The following is a 20,170-nucleotide window of genomic DNA, read 5'->3' on the forward strand; positions in this document are numbered from 1 at the left end:
GGGATCGTCCATGGAGGAGTTACAGGACAATGTACAGTGGCCAATTAACCGACTAACTGGTACTTCTTAGGACTGCGGGAAGAAGCCAGCACCACCCAGACCAAACCGACAGACATGGAGAGAAGGTACAGACTCCTTACAGGTGTCACTGGAATTGGGTTCCGAACTCTTGATACCCAGAGCTGTAATAGCATCACGCTAACCACGACACCACCATGGAGCTCTGCAGGAGGAAATGCCCTCATTTAGCGAGCAGACAGCACTGAGTCAGGAGTAAGTGGTCCCTACCCACCCCATCCAGCAAGCTCTCAAAGTCAAGCAGATGCAAGGGAATTCCTTTAGCGTGAAGGGTGGTGAATCTGTGGAATTCATTGCCACGGATAGGTTCTTGGTAAGTATGGGCGTCAAAAGCTATAGGAAGAAGGCAAGAAAATCAGACTTGATGGAATGGCGGAGAAAGACTAGACGGCCCGAATGGCCTAATTTTTCTCTACGTACGCCCTCTAGGGGACTTTCTAAGCAGAAACAACTAATCCGTTTGTAGATTAGTCCTGAGGAAGCGTCTCGGCCCGAAACATCGGCTGTTTATTCATTTCTATTAATGCTGAAACGCCTGCTGAGTTCCCCAGACTGTTGTATGTGTTGCTTTGGTTTTCCAGCATCTGCAGAATCTCGTGTTTAGAATCTAGTTTACCTTGTCAATACTGCAAAAGGTTCTGGGTTGGAAGGCTCTGGGATCTCGAACACGGCCTCGACTGTCAGAGTAAATACCTTCTGACAAAATAAAACTGATTGAATGAAAGAGGAATTTTATTTGCGCATTAACTCGGAGGAGTCCTTTACAAGTGCGGACGAAATCGCAGCCGAATGCGAGAATCGAGTTCGAAGTATTGGCAGAGTGTGACGGGAGTATTTGAGTTAAATATCTGCTAGCGGAGGAAACTTATCCAATGCAAACTAGATCCTAATTAAGGGTTTCGGCCGGGAACTGTTTCATCTCTTTCCATATTTGCTGCCTGGCCTGCTGAATTCCTTCAGCATTTTGTGTGTGGGGAGAGGGACGCTCACTCAAAATTAAGAGAGCCTCTGAATTTAAAACCGATCTGTGAACCATTAGGAGGCGCAGGCAGGCGGGGGGGGGGGGAAGAGGAGAACGAGCACTGGGTGCTGCAGACACATGCAGGGTTGCATTGCCTGCCCCCACTGCAGGCTCCAGGCCCTTGCGCTTGTTGCCCCGGCAGGGTTGTTCGGTAGCCCCACGGTGATTGGCAGATGAGCGTGTCAATCATTGACGGGATGATTGACGGGTGGGCGTGGCCCGGTGGACCCGTGACCTTTGGCGGGCGGAGCGAGGCTGGGCCGGGCCTCCGCCCTCAGGTAATCGCTTCGCTTCTTTGGCGGCGGCCGGATATGGGCTTCTCCCGTCTCCACCACCTGAGGCCGGGCAGAGCTGAGGTGGAGGCCGGGACCCTGCCGCCGACGTCATCTGAAACTGGATATACTGTACACGGCGGGGCGGAGGGAGGAGCCTGCGAAACGACTGGGGAGAGAAAGTGGCTGCGAGGAGAAGGGAGGGGAGTAGTTGCGAGGTGAGGGGAGGGTGGAGGAGGAGCAAGCAGGGACGGGGAGGAGGAAGGCGGGGTGATGTGAGGAGGGGGAGGGGAGGAAGGGGGGATGGGGAAAGAAGAAGGGCAGGCTGGAGAAGGATGGTATTGGAGGGGGAGTAGAGGGTTGAGCGTCGGGTCTGATGAGGGGTGAACGGTGGGGGCGGGAAATGGGGCTGAAAGGTGACTGAAATAGGTGGAACGGATTGGGAAGTGAACAGATTAGAGAAGGGGAGAGGAGGAATGGCAGGAGGGAGAGGGAGAGTGGAGGGGAAAGGGGAGCAAATGGAGAGCAGAAGAGGAGGGAATGGAATTGGGAAGGGGATGGGAGGGAGAAAGAAGAGGTGAAAGGAGAGAGTTCTGACAGCAGTTTTGTGCGGTGTGTTGGGCAGAGGGAATGAAGGCCGACTGAGTTCTGGTTATAGGAAAGCGGAGTGCCAGGAAAGGGACAGAGAGAAAGTGTGAGGCAGGGGTTGGGGATAGAAGGATGAGCGGAAGAGGCATAGGGGAAGGGAGAATTGAGTGATGGAGGGCTTAAGAGGGTGGTATGAGGGGCAAGAGATGGGACATGAAGTCATAAAAAGTAGTTGTGGGGTAGGGGCATTGAGGATGGAGAATTCAAGAGATGGAAGGGGTGAGGCAAAGATGCCGTAGGAGGGATGAGGGTTGAAGGTATTCATGTGGGTTGAGGGGACAAAGGTGGAGAGGGCTGGTGGATGTGAAATGGGTGCTATAGTGGTGGTGGGTGGCATTAAGCAGAGCAGAGTCAAGTAGGGAGAGATCTTGAGGCTGAAGACAGAGCTCATGACTGGTGATTGAGGGGGTTGAGAAGAGAAAGGAGAGTACAATTGTGAGAGTTGTGAGGGAGCAAAGTTGAGGGGCACTGAGTGCTGAAGTGGTTGTCAGTGGTTGGAGAACATGTCTTTTGAGGAAAGGTTGAGTGAGCTAGGGCTTTTACCTTTGGAGTGAAGGAGGATGAGGAATGACTTGATAAGAGGCATAGATAGAGTTGACAGCCAGAGACTTTTTCCCTAGGGCAAGGATCGCTAGTAAAAGGAGGGCATAGTTTTAAGGTGACTGGAGGTAGGTATAGGGGCGGTATCAGAGTTAAGTTCTTTACACAGAGAGTGATGGGCGGCATTACTGGTGATAGAGGCAGATACATTGGGCTATTTAAGAAAAAGGTGATAGTACGACGGAGAGTATGTAGGAGGGAAGTGTTCGATTGATGTTGGAGTAGCTTAAAAGGTCAGCACAACATGGTGGGCCGAAGGATCTGTACCCAGTTCGATGCTGTATGGCTGATGAAAGGGATGGTATTGAGGGATTGTGAGGGCATAAAATGGGGTGTCTTAGTGAAGTGTATCAAGTGAGGGGATAGAATGGGGTGTCTTGGTGAAGTGTATGAAATGAGAAGTGGCAATGAGTTGAAGATTGAAGATGGAGAAAGTGTTTTCATGAGACAGGTTTGGAATTGGATATTGTGCAGTGGGAGGTGAATAACGAATGAAGGGAAGTGATGGGGTACCAAGAGGTGGGGATAGTCTAGATGAGGGAGGGGGCTGTGGTTGAGGATGGAAGGGAGGAGTCGAGGGTGGAAAAGAGCAGTCGTTGAGGGTGGAAGGAAGTTGTTGAGGACGGAGGGAGGGGTCGTTGAGGGTGGAAGCAAGCAGTGGTTGAGGACGGAGATAGGGGTCGTTGAGGGTGGAAGGAAGCAGTGGTTGAGGTCGGAGGGAGGGGTCGATGGAAGGAAGCAGTGGTTAGGGACGGAGGGAGGGGTCGTTGATGGTGGAAGGAAGCAGTGGTTGAGGATGGAAGGGAGTTGTGGTTGACGGAGGGAGGGGTCGTTGAGGATGGAAGGAGGTCGGTTGAGGACGGAGGGGAGGGGTCGTTGATGGTGGAAGGAAGTTGTGGTTGAGGACGGAGGGAGGGGTCGTTGTGGGTGGAAGGGAGTTGTGGTTGAGGACGGAGGGAAGGGTCGTTGAGGATGGAAGGAAGTTGTGGTTGAGGACGGAGGGAAGGGTCGTTGAGGATGGAAGGAAGTCGTGGTTGAGGTCGGAGAGGAGGGGTCGTTGAGGGTGGAAGGAAGTTGTCGAGGACGGAGGGAAGGGTCGTTGAGGGTGGAAGGAAGCAGTGGTTGAGGATGGAGGGGAGGGGTCGTTGAGGGTGGAAGGAAGCAGTGGTTGAGGATGGAGGGGAGGGGTCGTTGAGGATGGAAGGGAGTTGTGGTTGAGGACGGAGGGAAGGGTCGTTGAGGATGGAAGGGAGTTTTGGTTGAGGACGGAGGGAAGGGTCGTTGAGGATGGAAGGAAGTTGTGGTTGAGGACGGAGGGAAGGGTCGTTGAGGATGGAAGGGAGTTGTGGTTGAGGACGGAGGGGAGGGGTCGTTGAGGATGGAAGGAAGTCGTGGTTGAGGACGGAGGGGAGGGGTCGTTGATGGTGGAAGGAAGTTGTCGAGGACGGAGGGAAGGGTCGTTGAGGGTGGAAGGAAGCAGTGGTTGAGGATGGAGGGGAGGGGTCGTTGAGGGTGGAAGGAAGCAGTGGTTGAGGACGGAGGGGAGGGGTCGTTGAGGATGGAAGGGAGTTGTGGTTGAGGACGGAGGGAAGGGTCGTTGAGGATGGAAGGGAGTTGTGGTTGAGGACGGAGGGGAGGGGTCGTTGAGGATGGAAGGAAGTCGTGGTTGAGGACGGAGGGGAGGGGTCGTTGATGGTGGAAGGAAGTTGTCGAGGACGGAGGGAAGGGTCATTGAGGATGGAAGGAGGTCGGTTGAGGACGGAGGGGAGGGGTCGTTGAGGGTGGAAGGAAGTTGTGGTTGAGGTCGGAGGGAGGGGTCGTTGAGGGTGGAAGGAAGTTGTGGTTGAGGTCGGAGGGAGGGGTCGTTGAGGGTGGAAGGAAGCAGTGGTTGAGGATGGAGGGAGGGGTCGTTGAGGGTGGAAGGAAGTTGTGGTCGAGGACGGAGGGGAGGGGTCGTTGAGGATGGAAGGAAGCAGTGGTCGAGAGGGGAGGGGTCGTTGAGGGTGAAAGGAAGCAGTGGTTGAGGTCGGAGGGAGGGGTCGTTGAGGGTGGAAGGAAGCAGTGGTTGAGGATGGAAGGGAGTATGGTTGAAGCTGGTGGGAAGTTTATTTATGTATTTAGCAGTGCAGAGCAGAATAGGCCTTGCCAACCCTGTGAGCTGTGCCGCCCCAGCATCCCTGAGAACCCTGACTTTATCATGGGACAATTTGCAATTCTACCCGGCACAGTACGGCTTTGGACTGTGGGAGAAAACGGGAGGACCTGGGGAAAACCCAGACATTGCACGGGGAGGATGTACAGAAGATGCTGGAATTGAACTCTGAACTCTGAAATCCCGTGATGCAATAGCGTCACAGTAACCACTACACGACTGTGGCAGTCTAATTGGATGTTTAGCGCTGGAGGGGAGGAGGAGTAGCATCAACTTAGAAGGACTGGAATGTATGGGAGGCTGAGGGTGCAGACTAGAGGAGAGGACAGGACAGAAGCTGCAAGGAGTGTGGGGCGGGTGTGGGGAAGAGAATGGAGGAGTGGGAGGATGGGTCAGAGTATAGTGGGAGGATGAAATTAACAACTATGAGGTTGAGAGGGGTTTCCAAGGAAGAGAGGGGCTTGGGTGTGGCTGTGAAGATGAGGTTCTGAAATGAGGTGTTGAGGGCGGAGGTGAGGCACTTTGGGAATTGATGGGAAGGCAGTGTGGTGGGATGTTAAAATGGCAGATGAAATGGGGAGTTTAATACAGGTGAGAGCAGGAAGCTGCAGAGAAGGGCAAGGATATGGGGTGGTGAAGAGGGGTTGTAACGGAGAGTGAGATGTGGGAGATGAAGGATGAGAAGGGTGGGTGCGATGTTGGGCTTTGGTGGTGGAGCATGGCTCTGGAGGGTGTTTTGAAGGTTTATGGTGGAAATCTGCTTGGTGGCAGTGGCTGGGTGCGGAGCGGGAGGTATGTAGTGTTGTGAGTTTGTAAGAGGAGTGGAAAGTGGTGTGGAGTTAGTGAAGAAAAGTGGTGTGGAGTGGGAGATCTGTTTGTGGGAATTCAGGGCAAACATCAAGGGCAGTGAAAAGCAGACGATGAAACAGCAGAATTAGGTCATTTTGGAAGGGAAAGATGGGAGGAGGGGGGATTGGGGCAAGGAGGAAGAGACATGGATTGAGGTAGAGAGAGAGAAAGGCAAGTGTGGGAATTGGGAGAATGGGGAAAATTCAGTGGTGGGACCAGGACAGGGAGAGGTGGGAAGAGGGAGGGTGAAGGGAAGAGGAGGAAGAGATGAGGGTGGGGTAGGTGGGATGAGACTGGGGATAAGGCAGGGTGATGGTGCAAAGAGATTGGGGTGAGAGTAGAGAGGAGGAGGGATGGCTGAGAGTTGTAGATAGGGTGAGGGTGGAGATGAGGATGGTGGTAGTGGGGTGGAGATGATGGCGGGTGTAGATGGGGTGAGGGTGCGGATAGTTGGTGAGAGTTATGTGGAGACAAATTGAAATGAGGATGGGGATAGTGGTAGGTGGGAAGAGTGAGGCAACGGTAAAGTTAGAGGCAGGGGAAGGGAGGACGAAGCAGATGAGAGGGACGGACAGATGCGGATAGGTGTGAGGGATCGGACGAGTTGATAAAGGGTGAGGTGTCAGGAGAGGGGAGGGGGACCTGGTGCTGGAGGAGAAAGTAGGGGAGGCTCGGAGAAAGGGAATGAAGGAAAGATGGATCTGGTGAGGTAGACTGGGAGGGAGAGAAGGGTGGTGGGATAGGGGAGGGAGTGGGCAAGGCGGGGGCTGGATGGGGGGAGCAGATGGTTAAAGGGAAAGAAAAGTCTACGTGAGGGGATGTGGAGAGGAGGTTTTCTATTGTGGGGGAGTCGAGGTCCAGAGGGCACAGACTCAGAATAGAAGGATATATATTTAGAACAGAAGTTAGGAATTTCTTTAAGCAGAGAATGGTGACTGTGGAATTCATTGCCACAGTCGGCTGTGGAGGACGAGTCATTGTGTATATTTAAGGTGGAGGTTGACAGGTTTTTGATTAGTCAGCGCGTTAAAGGTTATGGGGAGAAGGCGGGAGAACAATTAATCAGCCATGATGGAATGGCAGAGCAGACTTGATGGGCTAAATCGCCTAATTCTGCTCGGTATGTCGTATGGGTGGGGATGGAAGGAGAAGAGTGGAACTGTGCACTTGGGCGGTAAAGAAGTGGGGAAGGGGAAGGCAGGAGGTGACAATTGGAAGGGCGTCGAGGAAGTGAGAAGGAAAGGACAGGCTGAGGCAGACGGAAAGAGGGGAGAAATATTGATGGAGAGAGGGAATGGGAGAAAAGGACAGTGATGGAGGGGTGGGAAGGAAGAGGAGGTTGATGAGAGCGGGTGGCGGGGTAGACAGGAAGATGGAGGAGGGAGGAGAAAGTGAGGGCAAGGGCCACATGGGGATGGTGGGGTAGTAGTTCGAAAATGCGATGCAGACCGAGGGGGAGAGCGGAACTGGATTGGGAGGGGAGGAGGGAAATATGGTCTGAAGGAGACAGTAGAGTGAAGGAGGTGGGATGGACACAAGACGAGGGGGGTGGGGATCGAGGGAGACAGGACGGGACGGGCTGTTGTCGAAGAGGTGGAGCGAATGAGCAGCAGAAGAGATTGAGTGGAGAAACGCGTGAAGCGTTCGGAGGGAGAGATGGGAAAGAGAGAGGGGACGAACGGCGATGGGGGCATAATTAATAAGAGGAAGAAGTCTTTTTTTCCGTTGACGAAAGATAATTAACCGGGGGTTGTAAGGGAAGCAATGAAGTAAACACTGCGGTGCACTGACGTAGTTGTTGACTTGGGCTTAACGTGAGGCCAACAGAAAAACACGGCCATTGCGACCCCATTAGATTCTTGTCCGTCCCGGTTTTAAAAATCCCATGGGGTAGGTTAGGGTCACATTTGAAAAGTGTGCGATCGGTGAGTGCGTTGCTAATCTCTAGGAAAAGGCAGGCAAGTAAATTATCAGAACCCCTCAGCTGATCCTGTCAATAAAAAAAACAGAAATAGCTGGAGGTGCTCTCTACGCCAGGCTGCGTCGGCAGAAGAGAGAGGGAGAAGTGAGAGGTACATAGAAAAAGGGAGCAATAAAGAGAGGGCGAAAGATAGAGGAAGAAAAATAGAGAGAAGAAAGAGAAGGAGAAAGACAGAAAGCTAGAGAGGGTGAGATAGAAAGTAGAGAGGGGAAAGAAATAGAGAGAGAGGGAGAAAGCGAGAGAGAGAGAGACAGAAAAAGAGAAATAGAGGAACGAAGGCAAAGAGAGATACATAGAGGGGAGAAAGAGAAAAAGAGGGGGAAGATAGAGACAGAAATAAAGAAAAAGCAAAATAAAGCGAGGGAGAAAGTGAGAGATTACTTTCACAGGAAGATGGAAAAGTTAGCACGGAAAAGCAGAGTTGTAGAGAACGGGGAGGATTGGGGAAACAAAACGCAGGTCCACTATTTCCCTCTTCATTGATGCTACTGGGCATCAATGCCGGCCATTGAGAGCCTCAGCACTCTGAGACGATATATGTTTTTGTTGAATGTGTAAATAGCGGGTTATCGTCAAGAACGAAAATATGAGCGGATTTCATTTCGGGTCAGTGCCCCAAAAATCATTTACGATGTAATCATAGTAAAGATGCATCAGAGAATGAAAGTAACTTCTACGCGAAATAATCTTGGATCAGAAAGCCATTTATGTGCACATTTACTAGAAGCATATCTTTGTTGTTAAGGATGGGACGTGGGACAGTCGGACAGCAAAGCCCCTCACTGGGAAGTGAAAACTGAGTCTTTTGATTGTAGTCCCAGTACAAGTTGACCAGTTCTTACGAGTTTATTCTGGGTGGTGACTGTTGTGTGGCATGTGGGCGTACCTTTGTAGCCCTGTAGAACACGACAAATTCTGCAGATGGCGCCTTTCCTCCCTTTTAAAAAAAATCACATCCACTCTCCTCTCAGATTCCCCCTCTTTCAGCTCTTTCCACCTATCAGCTCCGTGCTTCTTAGTTACTCCCCCCTCCCCCACCCGCCGGCTTCATCTATCCCATTTTAGCTTGTCCTCTTTCCCCTCCCCCCACTTTTTTTTATTCTGGCATCTTCCCTCTTCCTTTTTCCTGTGGAGTTCAGGGTCTCGGCCCAAAACGAGGACTGTTGATCCAGTTTCACGGTGGCTGCCTGACCTGCTGAGTTCCTCCAGCACTTTGCCTTTGTAGCCCCATTTCGCAGCCCCTGTATCTACCTGCACCATTCCCGCGCCCGTTTGGCCCCTTCTCACCTGGGTCAATCTGTCGCATGCTAGATCCCGCTTCTCCCCTCCCCTTATATATTGGTGAACATGGCACTCTCAGACAGATACAGGGTCTGGAATCGAGAAGTCAACCACCCCTCCTACACACACACACACACACACACACACACACACACACACAACCCACTGAGAACTTTTTTTTGTCGACAATGTTTTGTTTTCTCCGAATTGTATCAATACTGGTTTCTAACTTCAAAACAGAAGCGCAGAGTTGGTCGCCGTGGTTATTGTAACTTAGGAACGAAATTCTACCTTTCTAGTCATGTTGATCATCAAGTTTTGGCAACAGTTCAGGAACATTAGTCCGAAATACGTTGACGTAGACTGGAAGTAGTCGGTAGCGTTTCCCACTCCCTGTCCGTTGATCTATGATACTGTATCTAGCCGCGCACTTGGTGCTTATCGATACCAACATCCGGTTTTTCCAGTGCGTCAGTCATAGGTAACGTTGACAATGGATAAAAAAAATGTGGCGTAATGTTATTTGAACTACTCTGAGATGCTTAACTTTGTTAACGTAAACAATCAGTGGCCACTTTATTACGGACACCTGAACACCCTATTAACGCAAATATCTATGGATTCATTGTTGGTGCCAGACGGTGTGGTTTGGGTGTCTCAGAAACTGTTGATTCCTGTGGTTTTCACGCACAGTTAACAGAGAATCGTGTGAAAAACCAAAAAGCAATGACCAAAACCCCTAGCGTCATTAGGGAGAGGCCAAACTGACGGTAACTCAGATAACCACGTGTTACAACCGCGATGTGCAGAAGAGCATTTCTTAACACACAACAGGTCGATCTTTGATGTGGAAGGGGAGTAGAGGACAACAGTCGATGGCCACTTACAGTTGATCCAATTATTAACCATTTCCCTATCTAATATGAGGCTCTGAGATAAGAACGGAAAACGTATCGTACTTCCACTGGTCTACGGTGTAGCCACATAGTATGTGGAATGGCAGAGTTTACTGGCACGGTTACTTGTAGATTAGCCGCACGCACTGCGGTTTCGGACTACCGTTCTGTCGGATGTCGGTGCCTAGTGACCAGGCAAGGTCGCCGCCGGGGTTAGCAACCTGTCAGTGAAAGTGGAAGCCCTCCTTTGGTTGCGGTCGACCTAACTGTCTGTGCAAGCCAGAACAGTACAATATGGAGAGCAAGCTGTTGCCCCATATAGCAGCACCCCAACCCCCACCCCCACATAGCGTATAAATCCAAAGGAACAGCAGTAGCAGAACCCTTTACAGTTTAGCACCAGCGGCATCGCGAGAATTGCCAGTGTTCAACCCAACGTGGAATTGCCTTAGAGACGCCAGCTCCGAACCTTTCCTCGGGATTTACTCACGAAGCCTTCCCCGTGAGTGAATGTGTATACGCAGTGGAGGTTCGACATCAGATTTTTCTTTCTCCTAGATGAACCGCCAAACACGGCTGACGAGCTCCATCTGCCCGAAGTGACAGGTTTTAAGATCCCAGAAACCCGGCTTTGCCTGTTCTTCTGTCAGTAGAAACGGTCCTGCCCAGTTTAGTAGGTAAGCCACACGTGAAGGCTTCGATCTGTGCTTAGTTGTCATTTTAGATCAGAGATGAGGAGGAACTTCTTTAGCCAAAGAAATTCATTGCCACAGGCGGCTGTAGAGGCCAGGTCGTTGAATATATTAAAGCGCAGGTTGGTAGGTTCTTGATTAATATGGGCGTCATAGGTTATGGGGAGAAGACAGGTGAATGGGGTTGAGAGGATATAAAATCAGCCATGGTGGAATGGGCGGGGCGGCTCGATGGGCCAACTAGCCTAACTCTGCTCCAATGTCTTTTCCAGTCTGGTAGACTGAAGCCAGTTAGGAATGTACCGGCTTAGTGGTTTAGACCATGAAACACCCGTTGTCCTGCACTGGGGACGTAGACGATCCTTGGGTAGAAACAGCGGATCAGCCCGGATCGGAATGCCGATGTGAATGCCAATATGTTCCCATGGAATTCCCCCAGTTCTGGGAACACCAGAGTAAATGCCAGCGCAAATTGAATAGGCTAGCCGGGGCGGGACTTGAACTCACACCTTAGCTTGGACAGCCGCAAATATAACAGCAGGTTGCAATTTTAATGAACGGTTGTGGCACAGTAGAGCACAGAGAGGACTGAAGCGATTACCAGTTTTGAAATCCCGTCCCTTCGCCTTATGAATTGATTCTTTAATGTAGCCAAATCCTAATGAAGGGTCTCGGCCTGGAAATTCGACTGTTTACTGCTCTCCTTAGACGTGACCTGACCTCCAGCATTTTGTGAGTTAGGCTGTAATGCAGCTAAAGGTCGTTATATGACTGAGCACTGGTGGAGGGCGATCGGTACTGGGACGAGGCAGATGGTCGGTTTTGATCCGAGAACTGGAAGAGCACTGCGCCGTGAGAGGTTCGAGTAGCAGGCTCACTCCACTCCAAAAAAAGATGAACCTCTTGATAGCCTTAGGAACTTGCTTCGCCTCGCCCCCCACCCCACCCCATCCACACACCTTGTAAAATCAGAAGCAACAAGCCTGGGTGTTGTCCCAGATTCAGAATTCAATTTTAAATTCCACATAAACTAAGTGATCAGACCAGCATTTCTACACTTAAGAATTATTGCAAAGGCACAGCCGCTTCTGCCACGTAATGATGCTGAGAAACTAAATTATACCTTTATATCGAGTAGACTAGGTACTGCAATGCACTTTTTACTGACCTTCCAAAGCAATCTAATGGCAAACTTCAACTCATTCAGAACACCACAGCTAGACTTTTAACCAAAACCAGGATGAGGGAACACGTCACTCTTGTCTTAGCTACTTTGCATTGGCTTCCTGTATCATTCGGAATTGATTTTGAAATTCTTACTTGTTTCTAAAGCTCTTAACGGTCTGGGATCAGGGTACGTCACAGAATTGCTTTCGTTTTATAATCCAGCTCGAGCTCTCATGCCTTATTCCGTCCGTATATTGAATTTAAACAATCTTTCTCAAAGACAATTGGCAGGTCAGCTTTATTTTGAAGTACGCTCCTAAATTGTGGAATTCAATACCTAAAACTGTAAGGGATGAAGACTCAGTTGACACTTTTAAACGCCAGCTCAAAACCTATTTATTTAACCTTGCTTTTAACTAACTTCCGTTTCTCTTTTATATTCGTATTTATTTTATTTTCATGTTTGTACTTTAACCCATTGTAAATCACTTTGAATACATCGTTTTGTATAAAAAGTGCTCTATAAAAAGTTATTAGTATTACTCATTCAGGGTTTCTGCTCGGAGAAGCGTTCAGCGCTGTCCGCTCTGTGCAGAGAATGCTGGGGCCTCTAGCCCCGTTAGCGGCTGGAGGTCGTGCCATATTAAGTGTCGCTTCCACGTTAACCCCGCCGCATTCGGCGACCTGTTAGCGACGAAGTGAGTGAACCGGACAAGTCCCGCAAAGATCACCGAGTTCTTCGTTCACCCATGGGTAAGGGGGCCTACCGTTGGCGAGATCAGTGCTCGCGATCTGAGCTTGGCGTTTGCGTGGCTTTGAGAGACAGTATGCGAGTGGCAAGGTACAGGCCGGGCATGAACCGGAGCCCTGAGTGCGTGAAGGAGGCGAAGCCAAGTATCTCCCTAATGGAATCGTGGCGGGTGCTTTTCGTTAAACCTAGCGCGTTATTCAGCCAGGTGTACCCAGCCAGCTTTTCCGCAGAGTTCGCTGTGTAGTATGGGCGTTCTTGCTCTATATCCTGCCGTGAATTTTAATCGTCTGCTACTGCCGTATTTCGCTGCGGGAACAACGGGGGGGGGGGGGTTCACAGGTCTTCAATCTTGAGTTTATCGTCCAACTAGTAACAGGAAACCCATAGCGATGGCGCAGTACTCCTGTAGGGGTAGAGTTGGGTGGAGTGTGCACAAGTTTTTTTTATATATCACACTGACACGCTATAAATCCCGTCTTCTGGCCTGTTAGTTAAAGCTTCCTCCGTGCCTTCTGGCTGAACCGACCTCATCGTGTGCAACCCCAATCCCTTCCCCCGAAGTGCATTTTCTCAGTATTTTAAAGTTCCTCGGCAAATAAAAAATCGGGAAGAAGGCACAGAAGTCTCGGGATCTACACCACCAAGTTCAGGAACTGTTATTAGCCCTCAACCATTAGGCCCTTGAACCAGAGAGGATAAGTCCACTCAGGTTCACTCGCTCCAATATTGGAATGTTCCCACAACCCATGGACTCACTTTCAAGGACTCGTCTCATGTTCTCAATATTTATTGTTTATTTATTATTAATATTTATTTTTTCTTTCTATTTGTATTTACACAGTTGTCACCTTTTGCACATGGGTTGTTTGTCCTTCCTGTTGTCATAGTCATAGTCATACTTTATTGATCCTGGGGGAAATTGGTTTTTGTTACAGTTGCTCCATAAATAATAAATAGTAATAGAATCATAAATAGTTAAATAGTAATATGTAAATTATGCTAGTAAATTATGAAGTAAGTCCAGGACCAGCCTATTGGCTCAGGGTGTCTGACCCTCCAAGGAAGGGGTTGTAAATTTTGATGGCCACAGGCAGGAATGACTTCCTATGACGCTCTGTGCTGCATCTCGGTGGAATGACTCTCTGGCTGAATGTGCTCCTGTGTCCACCCAGTACATTATGTAGTGGATGGGAGACATTGTCCAAGATGGCATGCAACTTAGACAGACACCACTGTGAGAGAGTACAGTTCCATCCCCACAACATCACTGGCCTTACGAATGAGTTTATTGATTCTGTTGGTGTCTGCTACCCTCTTTGGGTGTGGTCTTTCACTGATTCTATTGTGTTTCTTGTATTTACTGTGAATCCCTGCAAGAAGATGAATCTTAAGGTTGTATATGGTAATATATAAGTACTTTGATAATATATTTACTTGGAACTTTGAGTTAGTTAGGCATCTCTATCTTAAAGCCAAGTGACATTTGGAAGTTGGATGGGATGAGATGTGTTGATCTGCGAGCAGGCTTCTCGCCTTGAGTGCAGAAAGATATCCCCTCACTGGTTCATATTCAGATTTAGGGTGACACAGGATTATTGACTTTGTTAATTACTTTCTTTAAAAAAAATCTCAAAGGTGAGGGGGAGAATCATAGCATAAAAATTAGAATCTGGATGAGTTGGACTGGATGCCAGCCAAGAGAATTCAGGAGATGTAAGGGGAAAGTTTTTGACGCAGAGGTGCCCGGAATGGATAGGGTGGTTAAGAAGGCATCTGTCACGCTTACCTTTACTAGTTGCAGGCACTGAGTTCAAAAGTCAGGAAGTTATGCTGCAATTTCATGAAACTCTAGTTAGGCTGCATCTGTAGTATTGCATTGCATGTACTGTAGTTCTGGTTGCTGTTGTATAGGAAGGATGTTGAGGCTTTGGAGAGGATGCAGAAAAAGGTTACCAGGATGCTTGCTGCCTGGATTAGAGGACACATGCTGTAATGGAGGTTTGGACAAACTTGGGTTGTTTTCAACGTTTTTCTGGTGTCTTCCCCCTTTCTTTCCAGTCCTGGTGAAGGGGCTCGGCCTGAAACTTCCACTATTTATTCATCTTCATTAATTCTGCCTGACCTGCTGAGTTCACACCCATGCACACATCCCATGCACACGGTGCACGTCGGAAGCGCGCACACACCCACACACCCACCCCCCCATCAGGGGCTTTTGTCCCTGTAATAATTCCGTAATTCAAGGGATGAAAGTCAGTTTGTTGTCGTGATTGAAGGAAGCATGCAAAAACAATGATCTCTCAGTGCCGCCTGGTCAGACGTGGCAGTCCTGATCATCACTGGAAGGCTTCCAGGGGTGGGGTCCCTATATTCATGGGGTGGGGGTGTGGCATAACCCGCGGCCAGGTCCATTGAGTAGGTGAGGGGAGAGAGGCCACGTCCTGGGCCGCCGTGGGATGAGGGGGTGAGGAAAGGCATGGGGGTACCCAGAACTAGAGGACAACTTCAAAATTGAGGGGCGACCTTTTAGAACGGACTACTACTACTATGTCGACTCAGGCCTAGGGGGCTGGCGTCAGGCACGATGACAGACTCTCCACTTCTCCCTCTCCCTCATCAGTCTGTTCAGTTCGTCTACATTAGCCGCGCCGCCGTCTTCTAGGAGCGTGTTGACCATAGTCTTGGGAGGGTGCCCAGAGTTCATCCTCCCGTGCTTGGGTCCCATATGATGACTAGGCTGGCAGGTAGCTCGCCTGGATTTTAGTGGAGAGCATCGGTAGGTCATTATAGAGCTCAACGTTCGTCATGTGTTGTTGCCAGCTCACGTCAAGAGCCATCCGGAGCATTCATGTATAGCAACCATCTAGAGACTTTCGCATAGTCTTGGTGAGTGTCCACATCTCACATCTGTACGTCTGCTATGAAAATCCTCTTTTTAAGCCCTCTGGTCAGGTTCGACTTCCAGATTTCCTTCATGTCGTTCATAGCCCTCCACGCCAACGCCTTCCGTATCTTTATGTCCTTCTCCGAACTCATCATTCCTGACCTGAGGTACTTGTAGTCAAAGACTTTCTTAATGGTATCATTCTCTACGGTCTTGAGAGTACCTTTGTCGCAGTTAAATACCATGTACTCTGTCTTTTTAGTGTTTAGGTGAAATCCAATTTTATTGCACTCAATTTCCACTTCTGTCAGTAGCTGCTGTGCTTCCTCCATCTGGTCAGAGAGCAGGACTATATCATCTGCAAAATTGAGATCTGTGAGCGTAACTGGTCCGATTCTTTTGGTTCGCCCTGATTTTATGGTAAAACCAAGCTTGTCATGATCTTTGGTAGCTTGACGCAGAGCGTAATCAAGGACGATTATAGAGATGTAGGGTGCCAGAGTATCTCCTTGCAGCACACCGGCTAGGAACTCGAACACTGCTGTTTCTCCGTCTGGTGATACAACTTTCGCCATGGTTTTGGTATAGCTGGACTCTATTGCTCTCAGTAGATGGTCTGGCACTCTATAAGCTTTCAGGATCTTCAGCATTTTACCTCGGTGAATGGAGTCAAAAGCTTTGCGAAAATTGATGTAAGCAAGCACGGCTGGTAGCTTGTTCTTCTTGACTTCCTCGATGATCCTACGGAGAGCAAGTATTTGCATTACTGTTGTGTGCTTCTGCCGAAAACCATTCTGATTGAATTTTAGTGTAGGGTCAATGGCGGTGCGAATCCTGTTCAAGATCATCCGATTGTATAGCTTTGCTAAGATGCAGGTCAAGCTGATACCGCGGTAGTTATCTGTCTTTGTGAGGGATCTAGACTTGGGGACTGGGATAATATTTGAGAGTGACCACCGTTCTGGTTTGTCGCCTTTCATCAGTGCCATATTACACACGTCCAGCAAGATGTCGTCCAGGTCGCGGTTCTTCAGGACATCTGGTGGTATCCCATCTGGTCCAGTGCTCCTGCCCTGTTTGAGTGCATATTTGGCCTTCTTCAGTTCCTCAATGGTGAATGGGCCGTCATCGATGTCGACTTGCGTTAGTATCGTGGGTATGTCCTCTTCTTCTTCCGTGATCGTTGGAGGGCTTCACAGCAGGTTCTTAAAGTGGGTAAACCATGTCAGGGCACGGTCCTCTGCTGTTTTACCACTTACGTGACCTGATGGGGACTTCTTCCGACTACTGATCTCATTGACCAGGCGCCATGCTTCTCCATGCTGCTTGTCTTCATTAGCAGCCTCTACCTCTCTAATCCTCTCAGCTAGTTCCTCTTCCTTCAGTCGGTCGTAGGTGGCAAAGAGATTCTTCTTTGCTGTCTTGATCTTGTCTCTTAGCTCTTCTGTTTCGCTGCTTCTAAGTTCAGCATGACGAGCATTGACCACACTTCTTGCTGAGACAACGTCAGGATGTTTCGAGATCCGGCTCTTCTTGATTCGCTTCACAGTAGGCAAACTCTTTGTTGCATCTGTGTGTGCGTCTGTGAGCCATTGATAGCAGTCGGTGGCAGTCTCTTCCTCCCCCCTTTCCAGTGGGCCGAAGCGATTTCTCACCTCCACTGTGTACTGGGCTTGAAGAATAGGTTGTGAGGAGAATGCCTTCCAGTCTATCTTCTCCTTGGGACCTGTGGCTTTGGGTTGCCGCAGGCTCAGTCTCACTTGCATTGACACTACTCTGTGGTCAGAACTGACCGAGTTGAAGGTGCTGTAGGCTTCCGTGTTGATCACACAATTACGCCATTTTGTTCTCACGAGGATGTAATCGTGCTGTTTCCTGTAGATGGAGGCTCTGTTTTCATATGTTCACAGTTTACCAGCTGGCTTCTTGAATTGTGTGTTGGCAGCAATGTGCTCCTGGATGAAATCAACTAGATATTGTCCATTTCTGTTGGTAAAGTCTTGGTATGAGTATGGAACATCTTCCAGTCCGACCTGGGCATTAAAATCGCGGAGCACAGCCAGGAAGTTATGTGCCGGTACTGAAGTGACAGCTTCGTGAAGTTTACTGTAGAAGGCCTCCACCTCCTTCTCCTTGCTGCAGTTGTGCGGAGAGTAACAGATGATGACAGAGGTCACCGGGTTTCTGTCGAATCCGCAGTAAGGATTCTGTCACTGACTGAGACTACATCCCTAAGTGCCTTCTTCGCCTTGTTGTTCAACATCAGCCCTACTCCACCTTGTGCTGACATCGTCGTTGGCTCTCTCCATGCGGACGAGGTGATGAGGTGCATCCCCTCTACCTCTGTGATCCTTATCTCTTCGTCAGGGTGTACATGACGGTGTTCTTGGATCCCCAGGATGGAGATCTCGTAGCTGCTTGCCTGTGATGCTAACTCTGTGCATTGAGGCAAGAGGCGGATGGTGTTTGCGTTGAAGGTCGAGATGATCTTTTTTACCTTACAACGCAGAAGAGGCACAGTTCGCTCAGCCCCCTTGTCGGATTCAATCCTCCCTGTGGGGTTTGAGGTTAGAATGGAGGTAAGGAGGAATTCTTTAGCCAGAGACTGGTGAATCTGTGGAATGCTCTGCCACAGACTGCAATGGAGGCCAAGTCCATGGGTATATTTAAAGCAGAAGTTGATAGCTTCTTGATTGGTCAGGGCATCAAAAGTTATGGTGAGAAGGCAGGTGTATGGGGTTGACAGGGATCTGGGATCAGCCATGATGCAATAGCAGAGCAAACTCGATGGGCTGAATGGCCTAATTCAGCTCTTATGTCTTATGGGTCACCCCCGGCCATGGCCACTCGTCACATTCAGCTGTGATATTCCACTGTCCAATCAGCAGTAGCCTATTTTCAGCTGATTTGAATGAGGGAGAGTGGTGAGAGTGTAGAACTACAGATTACTGTTATGGAGCATAACCTTAACTCTTAGAAGTCTTTAAAGATTTCAGAAGGAGCCTGTGTTTAATTACACCTCTGTAATCTGAGTCTAAAACTAAAATCTTAATTCCCGGATTTGTTTCTTTACAATCCATCTGATAAAGTGCAGTGAATTGTGGAGCTTGCTCACAGCCTGTAACTGTCCTTTCTGCAGCTGAACTCAAAACTTAAATGGCGACCACATTCAGTTTTAGTTATTCTCTCTCGGGACGCGAATGCTGGCAGGAAGGCCTTTAGTTGTTAATGTTCATAGCTGGCGGTAAGATGTTCTGTTGAAACCACTCGTTTGTGGTGAGGCTGCCTCATCATGCAGTTAGAGCAGGGGCCCGGTGTCTTATTTTGCATAATAACCTATTCCCATATTTTCTCCTCTTAATCGTACAGTTATGATCACAGACTTTCAACTAGCGTAGAATGGAGGCAGTATTTATCTGTGGGTAGTTTTCAGGATAGGCTTCTGGTTGATACGTTTGTAGATTAGGTCTGCATGTTTGTACATACATGTTTTTGTGTTTGCATGTGCAACTGATTATATTTATGAATATATCAGTAAATGACCGAGCATGTTCGTTTGTGGTAAAGCAAAATTATTTTGTCCAGAGAAATATTTTGACCATAAGATATAGAAACAGGATTAGGCCATTTGACCCTTCGAGTCTGCTCCGCCATTCTGATTATTAACCCTGTCAACCCTAATCTGAGTTTTATCCCTTTAACCTTTGATGCCCTGAAGAATCAACGAGCTGTCAACTTTTACTTTAAATATACCCACAGCTGAAGTGTGGCAAAGAATTCCACAGATTCACCACTCTCTGGCTCAAGAAATTCCTCCTCATCTCTGTTTTAAAGGATCGTTCTTCTATTCTGAGGCTGTGGCCTCTGATCTTAGACTCCCCCACTACTGGAAAAATCTTTACACTTCCACTCTATCTAGGTCTTTCAATATTTGATAGGTTTCAATGAGATACCCCCCCCCCACTTTTTTTCTTGACTCCAGCGAGTACAGACCCAGAGCCATCAAAGGCTTGTCATACATTAACACTTTCATTCCTGGGATCACATGAAGGATTATGTAAATAACTGTTACCACTGAAGTTAGTTAATGCATTATGAAGATAATATAAGTAATCCTGTGAACTTGCTTCGTAGTTTAACTCAGAGTGTCAGCTGCTTGGCATTCAGAACAGATGCTGACTTCCTAATGTGTGAACAGGAAATAACCCCATTTTGAAAAATGATTGACGTTCTAATTTTGGGGTGCCATGGTAGCTTAGCGGTGAGTGTGACACTATTACAACTTGGGGCATCAGAGTTCAGAGTTCAATTCTGGTGCCGTCAGTAAGGAGTTTTCCATTTTCTCCGTGACCCTGTGGGTTTCTTCCAGGTGCTCTGGTTTCCTCCCACAGACCAAAGACTTTCTGTTTCGTAGGTTATTTGATCATTATAAATTGTCCTGTGGATAGGCTAGTGTTAAATAGGTGGGTCGCTGGATAGCACAGCTCATTGGGCCAGAAGGGCCTTGTCTATGCTGTATCAATACATAAATAAATACAGCATTAAACAAACAATGTGACACTTAGATAGGTAAATAGCTTCTTCCAATTGGTGTAGTGGAGGTGCTGTTCACTCTCTGGTTTGCTTTACATGGGTGAAACCAAGCACTGTAGATTGATGTACATATCACCTCTGTTCCCTTTGCCAAGATTGTGGAGTATGTTACAGGAGTCTGAGATTAAACCAGAGACTATGTTGATATTTGAGAAAGTAATATAGATGAGAGAAGCTCATTGTAGAGAGGATGCATAGATGAGGAAACTCTTATGAGGCTGGACTACATTTGGCCGCAGACATTCTCTACTAAGACCATATACCTGGAGCAGAATTAGGCCACTCACCCCATCGACTCTGCTCCA

General features: G+C 48.7%; 1 protein-coding gene and 1 pseudogene across 3 annotated transcripts in view; one reads left to right on the top strand and one right to left on the bottom strand.

Annotated features, from left to right (window-relative positions):
- The window catches only part of LOC134344239 (uncharacterized), a 44,779-nt gene that overhangs the window by 2,613 nt on the left and 21,996 nt on the right, over positions 1-20,170 (top strand). The window contains exon 1 of one of the 3 annotated variants that reach the window (XM_063043706.1): positions 1,352-1,377. The exons of 1 other annotated variant lie outside the window; for it this stretch is intronic. The gene's annotated coding sequence lies outside the window, so the exon portion shown is untranslated. Of the gene's footprint in view, positions 1-1,351; positions 1,378-11,607; positions 12,391-20,170 lie in introns of those variants that run through there. One more of the 3 variants, XM_063043703.1, reaches the window with a different exon arrangement.
- LOC134343734 (craniofacial development protein 2-like) lies at positions 1,282-20,108 on the bottom strand (annotated as a pseudogene).

This window comes from Mobula hypostoma, chromosome 3, assembly GCF_963921235.1.
Source record: "Mobula hypostoma chromosome 3, sMobHyp1.1, whole genome shotgun sequence".
Taxonomy (NCBI): Eukaryota; Metazoa; Chordata; class Chondrichthyes; order Myliobatiformes; family Myliobatidae; genus Mobula; species Mobula hypostoma.